Source organism: Narcine bancroftii, chromosome 7, assembly GCF_036971445.1.
Source record: "Narcine bancroftii isolate sNarBan1 chromosome 7, sNarBan1.hap1, whole genome shotgun sequence".
NCBI lineage: Eukaryota > Metazoa > Chordata > Chondrichthyes > Torpediniformes > Narcinidae > Narcine > Narcine bancroftii.
Window position 1 is genome coordinate 146,422,552 of NC_091475.1, and position 20,674 is coordinate 146,443,225.

The 20,674-nt window shown below is 41.9% G+C and overlaps 1 long non-coding RNA gene across 3 annotated transcripts in view; it reads left to right on the forward strand.

The window, feature by feature from the left end:
* The window catches only part of LOC138739961 (uncharacterized), a 91,457-nt gene that overhangs the window by 52,291 nt on the left and 18,492 nt on the right, over window positions 1–20,674 (forward strand). For 2 of the 3 annotated variants that reach the window (XR_011342612.1, XR_011342615.1), the window contains exon 4: window positions 5,858–5,964. This is a non-coding gene — a long non-coding RNA (uncharacterized lncRNA). Of the gene's footprint in view, window positions 1–5,857; window positions 6,137–20,674 lie in introns of those variants that run through there. The other variant, XR_011342613.1, reaches the window with a different exon arrangement.

Sequence of the window (20,674 nt, forward strand, 5' to 3'; positions counted from 1 at the left end):
GTGCCAATGCAGTTTTTCACGCTTTCCTTTCAGCAATTCATCCTTCAGTCAGACTTCATAACTTGCAACATTTTTTCTATCAATTAGTCAACCGCAATGTAATGTCCATTTTAAAACCTATCATTTGAAATTTCCTCACCAACACCACAGTAGCTCAATTTCCATTGTATTGCTGTGAAAATTTCTATTTTGTGCACCATCGTAATGTTCCTTGGGGCTGGGAATTCCACCCACGGCCTTCTTTTATGAAGAAAGGATAAATGCTCCCACTGATGTCAATTATAATTTTGGGAGGTTTATATGGCGTAATTAGATATACACATTTTATTCACTTGTGGATGTTTCAGGTTGTCTCATCGATATAATTAATAAGCGGATCACATTACAACCTCAGATATCAATAAATGCCAAAGTCCCAGCAACAATAACAAAATTACTGCTTCAGTCATTGTGTTCCCTCAGTGCTTTGTGAGGCAGAAGTCAACAGATTAGGTTGGCAGAATCTGGAAGAGCAGTTTATGCCCCTAATTAGAATTAACTCCCTGTATGGTTTTTCATGAGTGCACAGAGGATTATGATTGCCAGCAGCTCTCAACTGTTAACTTCTCTCACTTAAAACTAAGCCACATTTTTGGCTCAAAATTTACAAGCTCAGGAACAAAGAGTGTGCAAGTGGACTCAAGCAGAACAGCAGGTCGTTTGGAAAGAAATGCTGACCTAAATGCTAAGGCCGCTGAAGTAAGCAGCAGGATGGAAACCTCTGGTGCAAAGAGAGTGCTTAAAAAACAAGAAGCAAACCAAAAGAAAAATCAAATGTCAAAATAATTGGAGAAGATTATCTTCTTCTTCTTTGGCTTGGCTTCGCGGACGAAGATTTATGGAGGGGGTAAAAAGTCCACGTCAGCTGCAGGCTCGTTTGTGGCTGACAAGTCCGATGCGGGACAGGCAGACACGATTGCAGCGGTTGCAAGGGAAAATTGGTTGGTTGGGGTTGGGTGTTGGGTTTTTCCTCCTTTGCCTTTTGTCAGTGAGGTGGGCTCTGCGGTCTTCTTCAAAGGAGGTTGCTGCCCGCCAAACTGTGAGGCGCCAAGATGCACGGTTTGAGGCGTTATCAGCCCACTGGCGGTGGTCAATGTGGCAGGCACCAAGAGATTTCTTTAGGCAGTCCTTGTACCTTTTCTTTGGTGCACCTCTGTCACGGTGGCCAGTGGAGAGCTCGCCATATAACACGATCTTGGGAAGGCGATGGTCCTCAATTCTGGAGACGTGACCCATCCAGCACAGCTGGATCTTCAGCAGCGTGGACTCGATGCTGTCGACCTCTGCCATCTCGAGTACTTCAACGTTAGGGGTGTAAGCGCTCCAATGGATGTTGAGGATAGAGCGGAGACAACGCTGGTGGAAGCGTTCTAGGTGCCGTAGGTGGTGCCGGTAGATGACCCATGATTCGGAGCCGAACAGGAGTGTGGGTATGACAACGGCTCTGTATACGCTTATCTTTGTGAGGTTTTTCAGTTGGTTGTTTTTCCAGACTCTTTTGTGAAGTCTTCCAAAGGCGCTATTTGCCTTGGCGAGTCTGTTGTCTATCTCATTGTCGATCCTTGCATCTGATGAAATGGTGCAGCCGAGATAGGTAAACTGGTTGACCGTTTTGAGTTTTGTGTGCCCGATGGAGATGTGGGGGGGCTGGTAGTCATGGTGGGGAGCTGGCTGATGGAGGACCTCAGTTTTCTTCAGGCTGACTTCCAGGCCAAACATTTTGGCAGTTTCCGCAAAGCAGGACGTCAAGCGCTGAAGAGCTGGCTCTGAATGGGCAACTAAAGCGGCATCATCTGCAAAGAGTAGTTCACGGACAAGTTTCTCTTGTGTCTTGGTGTGAGCTTGCAGGCGCCTCACATTGAAGAGACTGCCATCCGTGCGGTACCGGATGTAAACAGCGTCTTCATTGTTGGGGTCTTTCATGGCTTGGTTCAGCATCATGCTGAAGAAGATTGAAAAGAGGGTTGGTGCGAGAACACAGCCTTGCTTCACGCCATTGTTAATGGAGAAGGGTTCAGAGAGCTCATTGCTGTATCTGACCCGACCTTGTTGGTTTTCGTGCAGTTGGATAATTATGTTGAGGAACTTTGGGGGACATCCGATGCGCTCTAGTATTTGCCAAAGCCCTTTCCTGCTCACGGTGTCAAAGGCTTTGGTGAGGTCAACAAAGGTGAGGTAGAGTCCTTTGTTTTGTTCTCTGCACTTTTCTTGGAGCTGTCTGAGGGCAAAGACCATGTCAGTAGTTCCTCTGTTTGCGCGAAAGCCGCACTGTGATTCTGGGAGAATATTCTCGGCGACACTAGGTATTATTCTATTTAGTAGAATCCTAGCGAAGATTTTGCCTGCAATGGAGAGCAACGTGATTCCCCTGTAGTTTGAGCAGTCTGATTTCTCGCCTTTGTTTTTGTACAGGGTGATGATGGTGGCATCACGAAGATCCTGAGGCAGTTTACCTTGGTCCCAACAAAGCTTGAAAAACTCATGCAGTTTGGCATGCAGAGTTTTGCCGCCAGCCTTCCAGACTTCTGGGGGGATTCCATCCATACCTGCTGCTTTGCCACTTTTCAGTTGTTCGATTGCCTTATATGTCTCATCCAGGGTGGGAACCTCATCCAGCTCTAGCCTTAGGGGCTGTTGAGGGAGCTGGAGCAGGGCGGAATCTTGGACTGAGCGGTTGGCACTGAAAAGAGATTGGAAGTGTTCTGACCATCGGTTGAGGATGGAGATCTTGTCGCTGAGGAGGACTTTGCCGTCTGAGCTGCCCAGCGGGCTTTGGACTTGGGGTGAGGGGCCGTACACAGCCTTTAGAGCCTCGTAGAAACCCCTGAAGTCGCCAATGTCCGCGCTGAGCTGTGTTCGTTTGGCCAGGCTAGTCCACCACTCATTTTGGATCTCCCGGAGATCTTCTCCGGGAGAAGATTATGGAACATAGAATAGTACAGCCCAATCTGGGCTCTGGGCCATGGGCTCTGGGGTCTGGGCTCTAGGGTCTGGGCTCTGTGCTGTGGGCTGTGGGCTGTGGGCTGTGGGCTGTGGGCTGTGGGCTCAAGGCTCTGGACTCTAGGCTCTGGGCTGTGGGCTCTAGGCTCTGGGCTCTGGGCTCTGGGCTCTAGGCTCTAGGCTCTGGGCTCTAGGCTCTGGGCTCTAGGCTCTGGGCTCTAGGCTCTGGGCTCGAGGCTCTGGGCTCGAGGCTCTGGGCTCTAGGATCTGGGCCCTGCAGCTCAGAATCACAATCAGAATTTATTGTCATGGACAAGTCACAAAAAATTTTGTTTTGCGGCAGCGTCACAGTGCAAACATTCAGATAAACTACCTTACAACAATATATAAGAAATAGTGCACAAAAATTCAAAGTAAAGAAATGCATTTGGTTCATTAATCATTCAGGAATCTGATGGCAGAGGGGAAGAAGCTGTCCTTGTGCAACTGAGGGCTTGACTTTACGGTCCTGTACCTTTTCTCTGATGATAGCAGAGTAAAGAGGGCATAGTCTAAGTGGTGGGGGTCCTTGAGGATAGACACTGCCTCTTGCCTCTTGCAGATGCCCTTAATGGAGTGAAGTCTGGTGTCTGTGATGTCGCAGGCCGAGTTAACAACCCTCTGGAGTTTTTTTTTTTTCTTTTCCTGAGCTCTGGCACCTCCGTACCAGACAGTGATGCTGAACCAGGCAGACTCCACATCAATCTAATCCTTCCTTCCCTCATAGTCCATAACCTTCCATTTATCTTACATCCATGTGCCTATCTAAGAGTCTTTTAAATATCTCTAATATACCAGCCTCCACCACCACCCCCAGCGATGCATTCCAGACATCCACCTCTCTGTGTGTAAAAACCTTACCTCTGACATCTCCCCTACACTTTCCACCATTCAACTTAAATGGTATGGACTATAGCCACTCCGGAAAAAGGTCCTGACAATTTCTCTCATGATCTTTTTATTATTGTAATTAATAAAATGCAATGAACAAAATGAAGATCAAGCTTCATTCCTGGATTCATTTTTCAAAACATGGATGTTATTGACATATATCAATTGCTTTTGTCCATTCTTAATTTCCTTGAAAAGGTGGCAGAGAAGTGCCTTCCTTTATGATAGAAGACCTTCTGACAAAGGTACGCTCATGTTGCTATTGGTTCATGAGTTGCAGAATTGGCATGAAAGAGCAATAATTACTTCCAAGTTAGATGCTGTATAACTTGGAATGGAAGCGGTACATGGTGATATTCCTACACAGTCAATGCCCTTGTTCTCTTTGTTTGAATAGGTTCCAGAATGAGTAACTGTAGGTTTTGCAGATGGTGCACACTGCAGCTTGTGGTGGAGGGAGTAAATTGTTCAACTACAGGATGAGGCACATATTTAATGGACCAAGCTGTCTTGGATAGTATCAGCATCTTGACTGTTTTAGATGCTGCAGTAAAGCAGTATATTCTGGCATGCATTTGATAAATACTAGCAGAATGTTGTGTAGTCAAAATAATGGCACATCACACCTAATCTTTCATTTGCTTTTGTCGCCAAATTAATTATGTGGCTGATTCAGTTGAATTTCTGCTCAGTGGTCACCCTCAGAATAACCATGATGGGAAAGTCACCAATAGTAATGGTATTGAATATCAGGAGTAGGAAGTTAGATACACTTTTTATGGAAAAGGTTATTACCTGACACTCCCATGGTGCCAACATTACACTCCAGAATTAACCATGCTTGAAATTCTTGACAATTACAAGTATTAATTACTTAATTTACTGAAGAATCATGAATAGAAATGAACATTATTGAATCATCCATGAACATCTCTATGCCTGACCTTATAATGGGAAAAATGTTATCGATGAAGCAACTGAAGATGGTTCAGGCTAAGAACTTTGGTAGCAATGTACTGGGACTAGAATGATTAACTTCCAACATGCCTTACCAGCTTCTGATGTGCAAGGTATATTAGAGTGTTTTCCATTTGATATTCACTGACTCCAATTCTCCAATAACTTCTTAATCTTAAGCATAGATAGTCTCACCATACCTTTAGAATTCAATGTATAGTCTATGATTGTAGTGAGGTCTGGAGTTTAGTGATCTGGATAAAACTCAAACTGGGTATCAGTGTCCAAGCTACTGTTGAAGATGCTTCACTTAAAAGCACAGTGGCAATATTTTAATGAGCAAAAATAGGTTAATTAAATTCCAATTACCCAGATTATATTTGTTCTTTTTTTTAATGTGGGATATACAAGGAATATTTTTGGACTCTCCTCCTCCCTCCCATTAGATGTTTAATTATCTCCAAGCATTCATGTCTCCTTGCAGGACTCTAGTGGTTTGATATGACAGAATGATTCTTGAATTGCTTAGTAGTGTTTTATAAAATAATACTGAAAGAAATTCAATTATAGAGCCACCAAGCATTAATCACATTAAGGAGAAAATGATCATCCATAGCTGATTCATGGAACAGAGTGCTATCTGGCACCCATCTCTCAGGGTGGTGTCACAAGCTTTATCCCTTGTAACCTGGCCATAGTAATAGATCTCAAAAAATCATTGAGAGATCATTTTCCAAAGACCATTATGTTTCTGCACAAATAAGCAATAAAGGTGGAATTCACAGACAATACATACATGAAATTACTTAATTTTAGAGAATCGAAAATGGCACGTTAAATGTTGTCATATATATCTAATATGCTTTAATTTTGACTTCTGGACAATAGGATATGTTGGCCTCTTACCTATTTCAGCATTTGTAGAAGGAAATAATACACATTAAAAAAATCATTAGAAAAAATAACTTGATCTTCTGCATATTTTTCACAGAATGGAACACGATTTGGGACAAAATATGGCCAAGAAATCTTGAGTAGCTGAGTCGCAGAAGAGAAAAATGGCAGGGATTTTTTTTTCCTGCAGCAAAAGAAATGATGGTACATAATCTAAAATGTATATTTGGTGATGCTGTGATGAACCCAAAATAATATTTCAATGAAATACATTTTCACATCCAAATATGGTCCAACTCCACTGTCACTGATTCACCTAAGTTGGTCAATAGAGAAGGTGTTATCATGAATAAACTTGACTTCATAATGAATAAAACAGTGGTACAGAAACAGGTGGCTTGAAGAAATGTAAGACCCACATGTTTCACACCAGCAACTGAGGTTAAGGTCTCAATCATCTCATTGTATAATTGAGCTTCCATCCTATTCAGTCAGCACATGGTAAAAATGCATGGTATTTTAAGAAGACAGGAAACACACAATTAAGAATCGAGATATATTATTTGAATAAGACAGAATTTGACATAAATTTTAAAACAAATCTTTGAGTAAAATATCAATGAAACATGATTTATCCAGTTGTACAAAATGTCAATTTAATCTTTTCAATAAAATATCCAGATATTTGTGTTCTGAATATTATAATGTTGGCCTACAAACTGGGTGAATGCAGAAACCAAGTAAATATCCAAATTGCAACTGGTAAAATGAGTGGAGCAGTTTTTGAGTAGTTATTTGAGATGTTTTAGGTTCTTCCATCAGTAAAGGAAGAATAGAAAGGAGGTTATCTTGGACAGATGTTTTGTGTAAAGATTTCCAAAACAAGATTGTACCAAGGTTTTGTTAAAACAAGCTTAGAAACCCTTCCAAAATCTCATGAGACATCATTAAAATTTCTGGCTGCTGAGATTTAATAAGCCTGCTGTTGAATTCTTTAGCATTGTTCCTGAAATTGGAAAGGAACTGTGAAGTAATATGAGGAGAATCAATGTATTCAGAAATCTCCCAAGTAGCGGTAACTTTATCTTGGTTTTCAGTAGAATTTGCTGAGACAGACGTGGAAACTCCTGAAGTCCAACCCAACATTGATTATATTTCCTTCTCTCAAGCTTGAGAATATAAAACATTGACATCTAAGAATGCAGATTCTTCAGCTTTCTCATTAGACCAGCTCGAAGGATTGATAGTAACTTGTTTTCACATCAGTTTTATGGGAATTCTCCATGCTTCTCAGGAATTCACCATGGTTCTCAAAGTTGGAGTGTACATCCCCCCAGTGCTAAGGCTAATGAAGCAATCTTGGAACTGCATGGGGCTATAAACTAACTGCAGACCACACACCCTGATAGACTGATTATTGTTGCTGGGGATTTCAACCAGGCGAACCTGGCTTTGCCTCGAGAGAGGTGAACACATTGGACATTGTGTATATGAATATTTCTGACACATATTGGGCAGAACCCCCAACCCCATCTTGGATATTCAGACCACATCTCTGTAATACTAATCCCTGCATACAGACCACTCATTAGACATTCCAGACCAGTTCCTTCGGAGTGGATGACAAGGTTTCCCTAGAGGTGACAAAAGCCAAGCTGTGTGAGGAAATCAGGGAAACCAAGTATGTGCATGACCAGTGCATTAATAGACACTTCCTGTACAGCAAGGTTATGCCAAAAATATGGAAGGGCATTCAAGATATCACCAATCACAAGACTACACCATCTTCCTGTGCTGGTGATTCCTCCCTCCCAGATACACTGAACAACTTCCAAATGTGTTTGAGGTGAAAATTGAGGTAGCGGTGAAGACCACCTCTCCTTCGAATGATCAGGTGCTGTGTCTTGCAGTGGCCGATGTGAAGAGAGAGTTAAGCAACAAGATCAAGCCAAAGAAAGCTGCTGGAGTGGATAACATTCTGGTAGAGTGCTCAGGGGAGTGCTCAGCTAGTAGACGTTCTCATCGACATTTTTACCCTGAGAAGACACCACTATTGTTCCTGTGCCAAAGATGTCATCTGTGTCCTGTTTCATTTTCTACCATGCTGTCACACTCACATCCATCATCATGAAGTGCTCTGAGAGGCTTGTCATGGGCACATCAATCTCCTGCTGCCCCCATTAATGGATCCCCTACAGTTACAGATCCAACCACTCTACAGATGATGCCATCACCACCGCCCTCCATCTTGCCCTCACCCATCTTGAAAACAAAGACCTGTATGTTTGAATGTTGTTTATTGACTTTAGTTCAGCATTCAATATAATCATGCCTCAGTACCTGATAAGGAATTGAGCCTACTGAGTGTAAACGCCTCCCTCTACAATTGGATTCTTAACTAACAGACAAGTGCAGAGCCAACAACTTGTACCTGAATGTTAATGAAACAAAAGATCTTGTCAGAGCCGCCTTCTGTCTGGTTTGGTTTTGCAAGCAGAGATAATCAATTAGTCTTTCTCTCTAAAAGAGAGGGAGAGAGAGAGAGACAGAGAGACAGAGAGAGACAGAGACAGAGATCAGTCTACAGTGTTAGAAGCAGCAGAGGCAGCTGGGACTAGAATAAGACAAGCTGGCAAGCTTGTGGAAAGCCCCATTTTGGAAGATGGTCTAGTCAAAGCCCTGTGGTTCATTCAAGAGGAGAGGACTGGCTGTCTAATGTTTCACTTGGAATAAGAGAAACAAAAAGGAATTCTGTGGTGACCTAAAAGAAAGAGATTATCATCTGGAGAACCCTGAAGGGCCAAGTTTCATCAGCAAGACACTGAAGTGGCAGATGGGAGTACATCATTTGTCCTGGAACAACAGATCTCTCTCTGAAAACTGACAAGAACCTTCCTAAGTGGTAACCATTTACCTTTCAAGCACCAAAACCTAGTGAACTTTATAAATGCTAAATTCTGTGCACAGTATGAGAATTGCCTGCAAACAGTGAACTTGGAGGATGAGAAGTGAGATTGGACTATGAACCAAAGAACTTTTCTGAACTTACACACATATTACAGACTTGTATGCTTAGAATTAGAAGGGAGTTAAGTTAGTTTAGTTAAGTTAAAGTGTGATTCTGTTTTCATGGTTAAAGATAATTAAAAGCAACTTTTGTTTAAGTAACCATTTGTCTTGGTGAATATCTATTGCTGCTGGGTTTTGGGGTCCTCTGGGCTCATAACAACACTCTCTCACCTTGACAACGTGAGGATGGTATGAACAATAAATAAAGGTGACTTGACTTGACATATGGATTTGTGGTGATTTTTGGTGATTTGTGGTGATTCAAGTTTATTATCATCAACCCAACTATATAGGGCCTTTCTGGACCATGAGGCACACACAAAAAACACACAACACATCCTACATAAAGATCACATAAATACTCAAAATAAATATATGTAACTATTTGGGATGATTGTACCAGCCCCACAGCCTGCAGGAAAAAAGCTATTACCCAGCCGGAAGTCCTGATTCTGATCCTCCTTTACCTTCTTATTGATGGTAGTGGGTTAAAGATACTGTGCACTGGAAGGGAAAGGTCTTGTATAATTCATTGAGTCCTATTTAGACAACAGTCCCTGTCAGTGTTGGCAATAAAGGAAAGGGAGACCCCAGTGATTTTCTCAACTTTTTAAATAATCCTCTTTAATAACTTCTGATCTAATGCTTTGCAGCTACTATACCATTAATGAGACCCACATTGGAATGGCAGACCAAGTAGGTTTGAGGTGAGCCATTCGTTTTGCCACTTACTCAGGGCGTCTGTGTTCTCCTGATACATGGGGTTGATGTTTACACGATGCTACTTCTCTATTTTAAATGGACCTGGAACAGAAATTTCTGGGAGCCAATCGGGACATGTGCTTGTCCATGAAGTCTTTGACTACCATCTTTAATCTTTTCTGAGGATTAATTCCCTCACTCTGCATCCTTCACATCTCTGATTGTCATTCTTTCCTTATCTTGCACACCTTGCACCCATGATGAAAAGTAAAGGGAAGGGGTTCAACCTTGATAAGTCAATGAGAATTGTATCCAAGGTCCATCTTAAAACTTTAACAGGAGTTTTATATGAGCTTAGTAACTAGGAATTTTTTAATTGTTCACAATCTTTTAGAAGTATCCCTGGGTTTGTTTGTGAAGGGGAAGCATTTTAGCAAGGATGCAAGATCATTCAAAATAGGTGCAAGGATTACATTAAAAAGTTATTAGGGATGAAGGACTTCAGTTTTAAATTTAGACATACGTGCAGCATGATAACAGGCCATTTTGACCCATGATCCATGCCACCCTATTTATACCCAATTAACTTATTTATTTCAAATGGTGGGAGGAAACCAGAGCCCCTGGGGAAAACCTACATAGACACTGAGAGAACTGATACATTTCTTACAGTCAGTGCAGGATCTGAACATGGGTCCCGATCTCTGGTGCTGTAAATGCGTTATGCTAACCGCTATGCCAACCATACCACCTTTTTGTGTTTTGTTCTGTATCCAAAGAAATTGGGTCTGATCTTATCAGAAGCTTTAACAGTTATATTCAAAAGTATGAAACAATGAACGAAAAGCTACTGTTTCCATTTGCAAAAGAGGAGCCAAATCAATGGCAGTTAACAGAGGAACCAGAGGGAAGATGAGATTATTTTCTTCTTACAATAATCTTAATGCTCATTTTTTCATTATCTGCAGATAAGAGATTTTTAAAATGATCTCAATTAGATATATTTTCTAATAGGACTAATAAGAATTCAATGGATGTAATTTTTAATTTATAACCTTTCTATGAATGATTCATTATCTAACATTTATGATATGTTGTTGGGAATAAGAGCGGCTCCCTCAGATAAAATTTCTGAAGAAACTTGGAATGTTATTTTCAAATTGGTTAATACTTCTTTATGTGCCCACCACTCTTTCCTGCAATTTAATGTAGTCATGAGGGTTCACATGCCCAAAATCAAACTATTTTATTTTTATTCAGATATTAAGTCAAGTCACATTTATTTGTCATCCATACCATAACCATTGCAGTGTACAGTGAAAACAAGATGGTGTTTCTCCAGACCATGCTGCTGGTTATTTACATGGCTAAATTAAAGCATAAACATTTTTTTATATATAATATATCACTTATAAATGTCATACTACATATGCTAGCCCAGTGTCCCTGGAGTTCAGAAGCCTCATGATTTGGGGGGAAAAAAATTTCACAATCTGGTCATGAGGGTCCGAACGCTTTGGTATATCTTCCTAGATAGCAGGATGGAGAATAGATTTTGGAAGGTGCGTGTGGAGTCCTTCATGATGTTTATGGCTTTCCACAAAGAGTGGCCATTATAAATGTCTATTGTGGCAGGGAAAGAGTCCCTAATAATCCCATCAGTTGCCTTTACTATGCGTTGCATGGACTTGCATTCTGGGATTGTGGAGTTCTCAAACCAGACGTTTTTGCGGTCACATAGGATGCTCTCAATGCATCCCCTGTAGAATGTAGTGAGGGTGGAGGGCTGAAGCTGGACTTTTCTCAACTTCCACAGGAAGTAAAGGCATTGTTGGGCCTACTTGGTAATGAATCTGGTGTGGGGGACCAGGAGAGATTCTCCACCAGGTGCACGCCAAGGAATTTGGTGCTCTTGACTACTTCGATGGTGGAGCCATCGACGGTCAGCAGAGAGTGATGCCCCTGGGCTCTTTTGAAGTCCACCATCATCTCCTTTGTTTTGTTGACATTCAAGTGTAGGTTGTTGCCTCTGCACCAGGTCCATAGGTGTTTGAACCTCCTCTCTAAGCCTTCTCCTCACTCGTGCTTATGATCCCCACCACAGTCATGTAATCAGCGATCTTGTGATAAATACAACAATGAAGATACTTCATTCATTCATATGTTCTGGACATGTTAGAGTCTTCAGAACTATTAGAAGGAAGTATTTCAAATATTCTCTGCACATTTTAAAATTAATTTTAATCCAAATCCCTCAACTACTTTATTTAGAATGTTGGAGACAGTGACATCTAAGCTGCATGTATTAGCTTTTATTTCCCTTATGGCTAGGTGGGCAGTGTTGCTCAGATGGAGGGACATTATCCCGCCTAATTATGCTCAACGACTACGTGAGATTATGTCATGTTTAAATTTAGAGAAGATTAGATGCTGAAATTCCAATTTGAATTCAAATTTTCAAACACTTTAGGGACCCTTTCTGAGTTATTTTTAAATCTTTCATTTGTTATGAAGGAAGAAATGTCGACTAATGAGGTACCTTATCATTCTGATAAGAATTCTGTCTTTCTGATTTTTGGCCAAACAGCTTCTTTCTTGGTAGTGAGTTTAGATAATAATAAAATAATATAACATCAAAACAATATAATCTGTTTGATTAAAATGTGGGGTTACCTTGGATGAAATGATATGATTTAAGTGTAATATATTTTCTTGACTTTTAACATGTACTCTGTATTTTTGGATGTGAAATTTCAATGTTAATAAAAATATTTAAAAATAAACAATAATGCTCTGAAATAGCTTGCCTGACAGACTGGAAGAAGCAGATTAAATAATAACTTACTCAAAAGCATTGTAGAAATTGAGATGTTTGCCAACCACTGGGGAAAGAAGAGGGGACTGCATCTAACTGAATACAGAATTACTTTTAAAGAGGCAGCACAATGATGATAGGTTGAATTGCCATGTTAATTAGCATCTCAAACTAATGAAAATCGATATTTGTTGTGGTCTGATGACTGAATGGAAGTAATGACATGGAATGAAATGTGGTGTAATGCTGACACTATGGGATGAAAGTATCTCCTTGATATCAAGGCTGAATTTAAGATCTGTGACAAGCTGTGCCGATTCATCACTGATTTGGAAAGTTTTCACTGATAAGAGTGAACCCTTTCATGGCAATTTAGACTGGTAATGCTGGCTTTGTTCACAATGCGAAAACCTTGGGTGGGCTGTAGAATAGACATGAAGGATCCAGAAGAAGTTACAACCAGAAAGGAAAGAATAATTCTTTGGCACTGGATATAATATGCTTCTTGTTGCAGCTAATACACTACTTACATTCTGCTTCAACGCAACATTCACTTTTTGCATGTCGCTCTTGCCGTTTTGCAAGGATGCAATGGAAACACACTGATGCATTCCTGGTGCTGTTTCTCTAGAACCATAGAATGACAGGACTAGAGTGAGTGGAACCCACCACCTCTTCTGTACAGCTACAACCTCTGAGACTTCACTATCTACATAGCTTTTTATCTGACCCATTAAAAGAAAAATGAGTGATGGTGAAACTCCTGAGGCAAGACTGAGAGGTGAAAGAAAGTTGTGACATTAACACAGAAAGCTGGTTATAATACAAACTAGGAGATAAGAAGACTTTTGCAGTTGTTAACCTATTGTTTGGGGTGAACAAAGTTTGTCTACAAGAAAGAAAAAGAATTGAGATATCCATAACATCAAGTGCCCCGAACAGTGGAAAGTAACTTATCGAGTTTGTGACAAGACCGGTAGTTTGTTGTAGAAACTAACTAATAGAAATCCAAAAAGGATTAACCTTCAAACAAGACCATATAGAGTGAAAAAAAAAGTTCCAACTTCTTTTCCACATCTAAACATTGATCTGATACATTTAATCTCCATCTCAGTTTCTGATGTGTAATGTACAATTGTTATAAAAAATTATAATGGAGTAGTCTATATTTTCTTTCTTTGGCTTGGCTTCGCGGATGAAGATTTATGGAGGGGGTAAAAAGTCCACATCAGCTGCATGCTCGTTTGTGGCTGACAAGTCCGATGCGGGACAGGCAGACACGATTGCAGCGGTTGCAGGGGAAAATTGGTTGGTTGGGGTTGGGTGTTGGGTTTTTCCTCCTTTGCCTTTTGTCAGTGACAAAAGGTCTATATTTTACATTAATAATGTTAGACATAACTTCTTTACATAAATATTGCCAGACCTGCTGATCTATTGCTACACTTAAATCTTGTTCTGATCTTTCTTTTGAATTTAACAAACCAACCATAGGTGTTTGTTCTTGTAACAACATATATGCTATTGAAATATTATTGTTAGGACATTTTGAAAGTATTACTCCTAAATTATCTTTGTCAGATTTTCAATTGAAATTTGTTAAGTTAGCATTAGTAATGGCAAGGAAACGTGTTGCTGTTACATGGAAAACAGATGTTTCATTAGCATTAGAAAGATGGCATACAGAGATTCAAAGTTGTATTCCTCTAGAAAAAAAACATAATTTATGGGGTAAATATTCATATTTTTCTTATTTGGAACCCATATGTGAGAATAATGAGACTAATGCTTTATTATTATTATTATTATTATTATTATTTTGAATCCTCCTAACATGTGAAGATTTTCCTAAATGAATAATAACTTCTGGAACAATATTTTTTTTGGATCCTTGAGTATCATCTGAAGCAATCCAAATTATTATATAGCTTTGTTATTATGTATATTATGTTTAGATTTTAGTCATTGGGATTAATTTAGGTTGAGGGGGGTGAGTGTTATTTTGTTTAAGTTTTAATTTTTTTTTCCTTTTGTTTTTTATATATTATCGACATATATTTCTAAATATTGTAATATTGTAATTTGTTATTATTTGTTATAATTATCACATATATATGTTAATTAAAATAAAATATTCAAAAAGAGTTTGTGACAAGACATCAGTGAGAGAAGTGTTAAACAAGTGGATTGAAGATGTGCATTGGAAACATGTGCTAGTGGTTATTTGTTTGAAAGACAACGTCAGCAAACCTCTTCAAAGTGCAGCATATGGTGAGGAGGGTAGTGAATGCATCTTTATTTAAAGCAAAGGAGCATTTTAAAAGGAGTTTGTCTTGAAACTAACTGCCAAGGCTGCATCCGCAGATAATAATGTGGAATGAGCATCTTGAATTAATTTAGGAATAAGGGCGAGAGTAAATCAAACATTGAAACAAATCAAATGGTATCTGTGATGACAAAAGGTGTCAGTTAATGTTTCAGATTACAAACTTGCATCAGAACTGAGAGGGAAGAGGAGAGGTAGAGACTGGTAGGTGACGAGTTGAACTTGATGGAGAGGGGGTGATGGGCAGGTGGAATCAGGGGTTGGGGTGGAGATTGAGTAAATTGGATGATGGGTGATGAAAACTAGGTGGACAGATGAGTGTGTGTGTGAGGAATCTCCACGGATGAGTGTTACTGGAAATGCCTGAAAGGGAGTATTTACTGAAGTCACTCTGCTATGTAGATAAGATTATTTTATGATTGAAACTGAAAAGGATACTGAGAAGATCAAACTCATGTCAGCAATAAAAGAAGATGTCAACATTCAAGGCAGTCAAGTGTTGGCTGCATTATAAAGGTGTGTTATTGTATAAGTCAAAGAAAACTCGGGCTTTAGAAAGGAAAATAAGTATTTGCTCTCTGTTTATTCACAATCAGACACAAAGGCAATTATTCGTGGATTCATCCATTAGTTCCATAAGTGATTCATTTGCAAAGATGAAAAACATATGCTGGGAAGGAATAACATTTCTGTTGATCATAAATAGTGATCTTCAACCCCCAGTGAGTCTGCAGCTTCTTATTCTGATGTAGATGTTGTCCTTTTACACCCAAACCACATTAATTTTAGACATGCATTTTGACCTACAGCACGGTAACAGGCCATTTCAGCCCATGAGTTCATGCCACCCAATTACACCCAATGAACCTAGAATCTCCGGTATGTTTCAAACGATGGAAGGAAACCCCATACTGAAATGGGGAGAACGTACTAACTCCTTGCAGACAGTGTGGGATTCAAACTCAAGTCCTGATAGCTGGCACTGTAAAGGCTTTACACTAACTGCTACACTAACCATGCCAGCCAATCATTATCCTGATTCAAATTCTCAACTGGCCTGTATTAAAGATTTTTTAATCACATCAGGCATATTTTTGTATATGTTAGAATTCCAATGAATACTGAGTTCGATATTAATATGTGGGGATGATTTCTGTGCCAATAATGGTTAGACAAACATTGCAAACTAACTGAAATTAAACCCATAAATGGTAATTATCTGACAAAATTTGTTGAAGTTGCCAATTAAGTTTTTCACAGCAAACGGGTAGAGCAGTTGAGTCTGACATGTGAAGTAGGAGGTGAAGGCTTTGGTGACACATAGGAAAAGTGTGCCATAGAGAAGCTCTGAATGCTGAAAAGTTGGAACAACTGGAAAGTGTGATACTAAAGCATATGAAGGAGAAAGGGTCAGGGAAGTGGGGTTGTGACTTAAGAACAACACATACCAGGTGAAGCTCCCATTGGAAGAAGTCAGAAATTTTAAAAAAAGGAAATTGATTGATGTCTACGAGGTTAGTAAGGTATTTGATAGCTGGACCATTAATACCATTAGTGTATTTGATAATGGTACCTCATGGATGGCTGATTCAGAAAGTACAGGTACATTGGAACCACAGTGAATTGATAGCTTGGACTCAGAATTAGCTTCCATACAAGACAACGGCTAGTGGTGGAAGCATGTTATTCTGGCTGGAGGTTCAGGAACAGTAGCATTCCTCAGGGATCGGTGCTGGGACAAGTGATCTCACCCGCAAGTGTGCACAAATGCTCTGTGTGCGCTCACACACTATCACAAAACAGACCGCATGTGTGCAATGGTTTCCTTTCTATGCGCGCATAGGCCATTTGTGCATGAGTATAGCTTAGGGGAACACAGGCTGGGACCCGTGTTATATGTGAGCTATATACTGTATTCATGGATGAAAAAATAGATGAATGAGTGAATGTTTACGGATGACACAAAAATTGGAGGAGTTGTCGATAGTGTGGAGGTCAATTCACAATAGGATAAAGATCAGTTAGAAATATGGGTGGAGAAATGGCAGATGAAATTTAATGCAGGCAGGTGTGAGGTGTTGTTTTATGGGAGATCAAATTTGAGGTGAAAGTATACAATTGATGGTGGAACTCTTAAAAGAATTGATGTACAGATGGATCTGGCAGTTCAGATCCATTGCTCCTCGAAACCGGCCACAAATGTAAGTTGATAAGGTGGCAAAGAAACAAAAAAGGAGGAGTGCTTGCTTTCATTGGTCAGGGTATTGTGTATAAGAGAAGCAAAGCCATGTTACAACTACATAAATGTTTGGTTTGGCCACATTTGGAGTTTTATGTCAATTTGGTCACATCACTACAAAGATTGTAAAAGTTTTGGAAAGGTTCCAGAAAAAGGTTTACCAGAATGTTGCTGAGTTTAGAGCATATGGCCTATGGGAAGAGGTTGGACAAACTTGGGTAGTTCCCTCTGGAGACTGAGGGGAGAACTGATAGAAGTTCATAAATGTATAAGATAAACTGATAGTGAGGACTTTCTGAATTTTTACAGGATAGAAATATTGTAAACTGAAAGACATGATTTGAAGCTGGGTGTTGGGGTAAGGTTGAAGAAGATATGCAGAGAACCTTCTTTGCCTGGAATAGCCTGCCAAATATTGTGTGACAGCAGATACAATATAGCATTTAAGTCTTTCAGATAAACACATGGATTTTCTAAAAATACCATGATCAAGCAGCAGAGTTTAATTTGCATTTCATGTTCACAGCTTCATCATAGTTCTTTGAATGTTCTATAAGAGATGTTTTCTTTGTTGTCTAGATTGTTTGTAAAATCTCTTCAAAATATTCGTTCAGGTGGCTTGCAATTATTCAGCATGGGTAATCATATTTCTCCATCTATCATGGACTCTGACCCTCCGAATTGTAGTTGTTGCCTCCCATTTCTAACCATGATGTTAATCAATCTATCATTTTAATTCTCTGCCTGCCACGGCTTCTTTTCCTTCTAGTTTTCCAGATGTAACTAAATGTTCTAATGTATCACTTTGCATGATGTGTCCAAAGAATTCTGATTGCTGTTTTCTGATTCTTTTAAGTAATTGTGGAGCTCTGTTAGTCAGAATCAGACACACACAAGGTAAAGACTGTACAACAAGCTTTAATCCACAAAGACTTCCACAGAGCCAGGCTGGCTGTAGCTGGAGTACTCTGAGTGAGACTTAGGGAGACTGGCACAGGCTTATATCCCAGAGGGTGATTGACACCTGACCGGGTGGGGTTTGATCCGTTCAGGCTAACTGATTGACAGCCGGCCAAGTGTTGTCCTGTCCCCTTACATTCCTACAGGTACAGAGGTTTCCCCCTGCAGTAGGCCGGCGGTACACTCCTGCATTTACAGAGGATTCCCCCTACAGTAGGCCAGTGGTGTACTGACACATTCACCCTTCTTTAAAATTGTCCCGGGGGTGGCAGTAACAAGGAATCGTACCCACTATACAAAATACAATATTTACAGATTTGAAATGATCCGGCGGTCGCCAGGGTCCCTGTGACCATCGTAGAACTGGCTCCTGGTCACTGGTCGGAGGGGAAGTGGGTGGACTGGCGGCTGGGGTCTGTGTGTCAGGTGTGGTGCCGCACGGACGGGTGGCCGAGGGGTCCAGGATGGACGAGTGAGAGTCCTATTGGATGGGTGGGTGGGGCAGGTTCGTCACCCAGGGCTGAAGTGGGCCCCTGATGGTCAAGGAGGTCCTGCAAACCCCACAGCTGCCTGAGGACAGGGATGTATGCCTGGTCGGTGTTGTCCTGGGCTGAAGGATGCTGTGGAATGATGGGTGTTCCTGCTGGTGCCAGGTCCCTGGCTGAGACGGTGTCCTCCCTGCCACTGCCGAATCTAACGTAGGCATAGTTATGGTTTGTGTGTAGGAGGAAGACCTGCTCAACCAGGGGTTCAAACTTGTGGGTCCGTATGTGCTTATACAGGAGCACCGGTCCCGGGGACGTGAGCCATGCTGGGAGGGACATTCCAGTCGCCGACTTTCTGAGGAATGAGAACATCTGTTCATGAGGGGTCTCGTTGGTAGCCGTACGCAGCAGCGACTAAATGGCATGGAGCACATCAGGCAGGGCATCCTGCCAGTACTCAACGCTTTCTCTTTCCACTTGAGAGCCAGGAGGACTGCCTTCCAAACCACCGCGTTTTTGCATTCCACTTGCGCATTGCCTCTCGGGTTAAAACTCATCGTGTGGCTAGTCGCGATGCCCCTCGCTGTCAGGTACTGGTGCAGCTCGACATTCATGAAACTAGACCCCTGGTCACTGTGGATGAAAGTGGGGTAACCACTCATGGTGAAGATCTGCCCCAGGGCCCTGATGACAGTGGCATTGTGGAGGTGTCTGGGCAAGGGAGGCGAAAAGGAAGTGTGAGTACTCGTCCACTACCGTGAGGAAGTAGACGTTTCGGTCCGTGGAAGGCAGGGACCCTTTGAAATCCATGCCGAGACGCTTGAAGGGCTGAGTGGCCTTTACGACATGGGCCTGGGGCAGGTGGAATAAACAGGATTTACATTCCATGCAGACCCAGCAGGCCTTGGTCATGTCCCTGACGTCCCTGATGGTATTCGGCAGGTTCCGGTACTTAATGAAGTGGTACAACCTGGTGACACCCAAATGGCAGAGGGATTCATGCAGAGCCTGCAGCCTGTCATCCTGCATAGACACGCGGGTCCAAGAGAGGGCATTGGGGGAGTTATTAAACTTTCTGAGGTGGTACTGGATGTCGTAGCTGTAGGTTGCCAGCTCGACTCTCCAGCACAGGATCTTGTAGTTCTTGATCATACTCTTGTGGGTAGTGTTAAACATGAACACCACGGCCCGCTGGTCAGTGAGGAGGGTGAATCTCCTTCCGGCCAGGTAGTGATGCCAGTGGCAGACCGCTTCCACAATCGCCTGGGCCTCCTTTTCAATGGCAGAATGCCCTAGCTCAGAGCTGTGGAAGGTCCTAGAGAAGAAAGCGATGGGGCGCCCCCCTTGGTTGAGGGTAGTGGCGAGGGCTACCTTGGAGGCATCGCTCTCCACCTGGAAGGGGGTGTCCTCATCCACAGCCTGCATCGTGGCATCCATGATGTCCTGCCTGATGTGGATGAAGGCTGCCTGTGCCTCGGGTGGGAGGGGAAAAGTTGTAGCACTGGGCCAGTGGGTGAACCTTGTCTGAGAAACGAGGGACCCATTGTGAGTAAAAGGAGAATAGGCCAAGGCACCTGCGGAGGGACTTTAGCGTGGGGGGAAGAAGTAGCTCCATTAATGTGTGCATCGTTTCTGGATCTGGACCGATGACCCCATAGGCCACGATGTACCCCAGGATGGCGAGGCAGGTGGTGCTAAACACACACTTCTCCTTGTTGTAAGTGAGGTTTAGCTCCCCGGCCATCTGGAGGATTTTCCCCAGGTTAGCATCGTGATCCTGCTGGTCACGGCCGCAGATAGTGACATTATCCAGATGCGGGAACATCGCCTTTAGCTTGTGCCGCTTTACCATGCGATCTATCTCCTGCTGGAATACGGAGACATTGTTTGTGACCCCAAAGGGAATTTGGCAGAACTGGTACAGGGACCTGTCTGCCTTGAAGGTGGTGTAGGGCTTGTCCTTTGGGTGGATGTGAATTTGGTGATACGCCGACTTCAGGTCAATTGTGGAGAAAACCCGGTAGCAGGCTATCTTGTTGCATGTCGGCTTATCTTGGCAGGGGGTAGGCGTCCAGTTGGGTGTACCGGTTAATGGTCCAGCTGTAATTCACGACCATCCTCAGCTTAATTCCCCCTTTGACCACCAGGACTTGGGCTCTCCAAGGGTTGTTACTGGGCTCTATGACACCTTCCGCCAGGAGTCATTGCACCTTCGCCTTGATGAAGTCTGTCTGTGGCACAATAGCGCCTACTTCTGGAGGTAATCAGCTTGCAGCCTAGCGTAAGATGTGGGAAAAGTGCCAGTGGGGTGATGCGTAGTG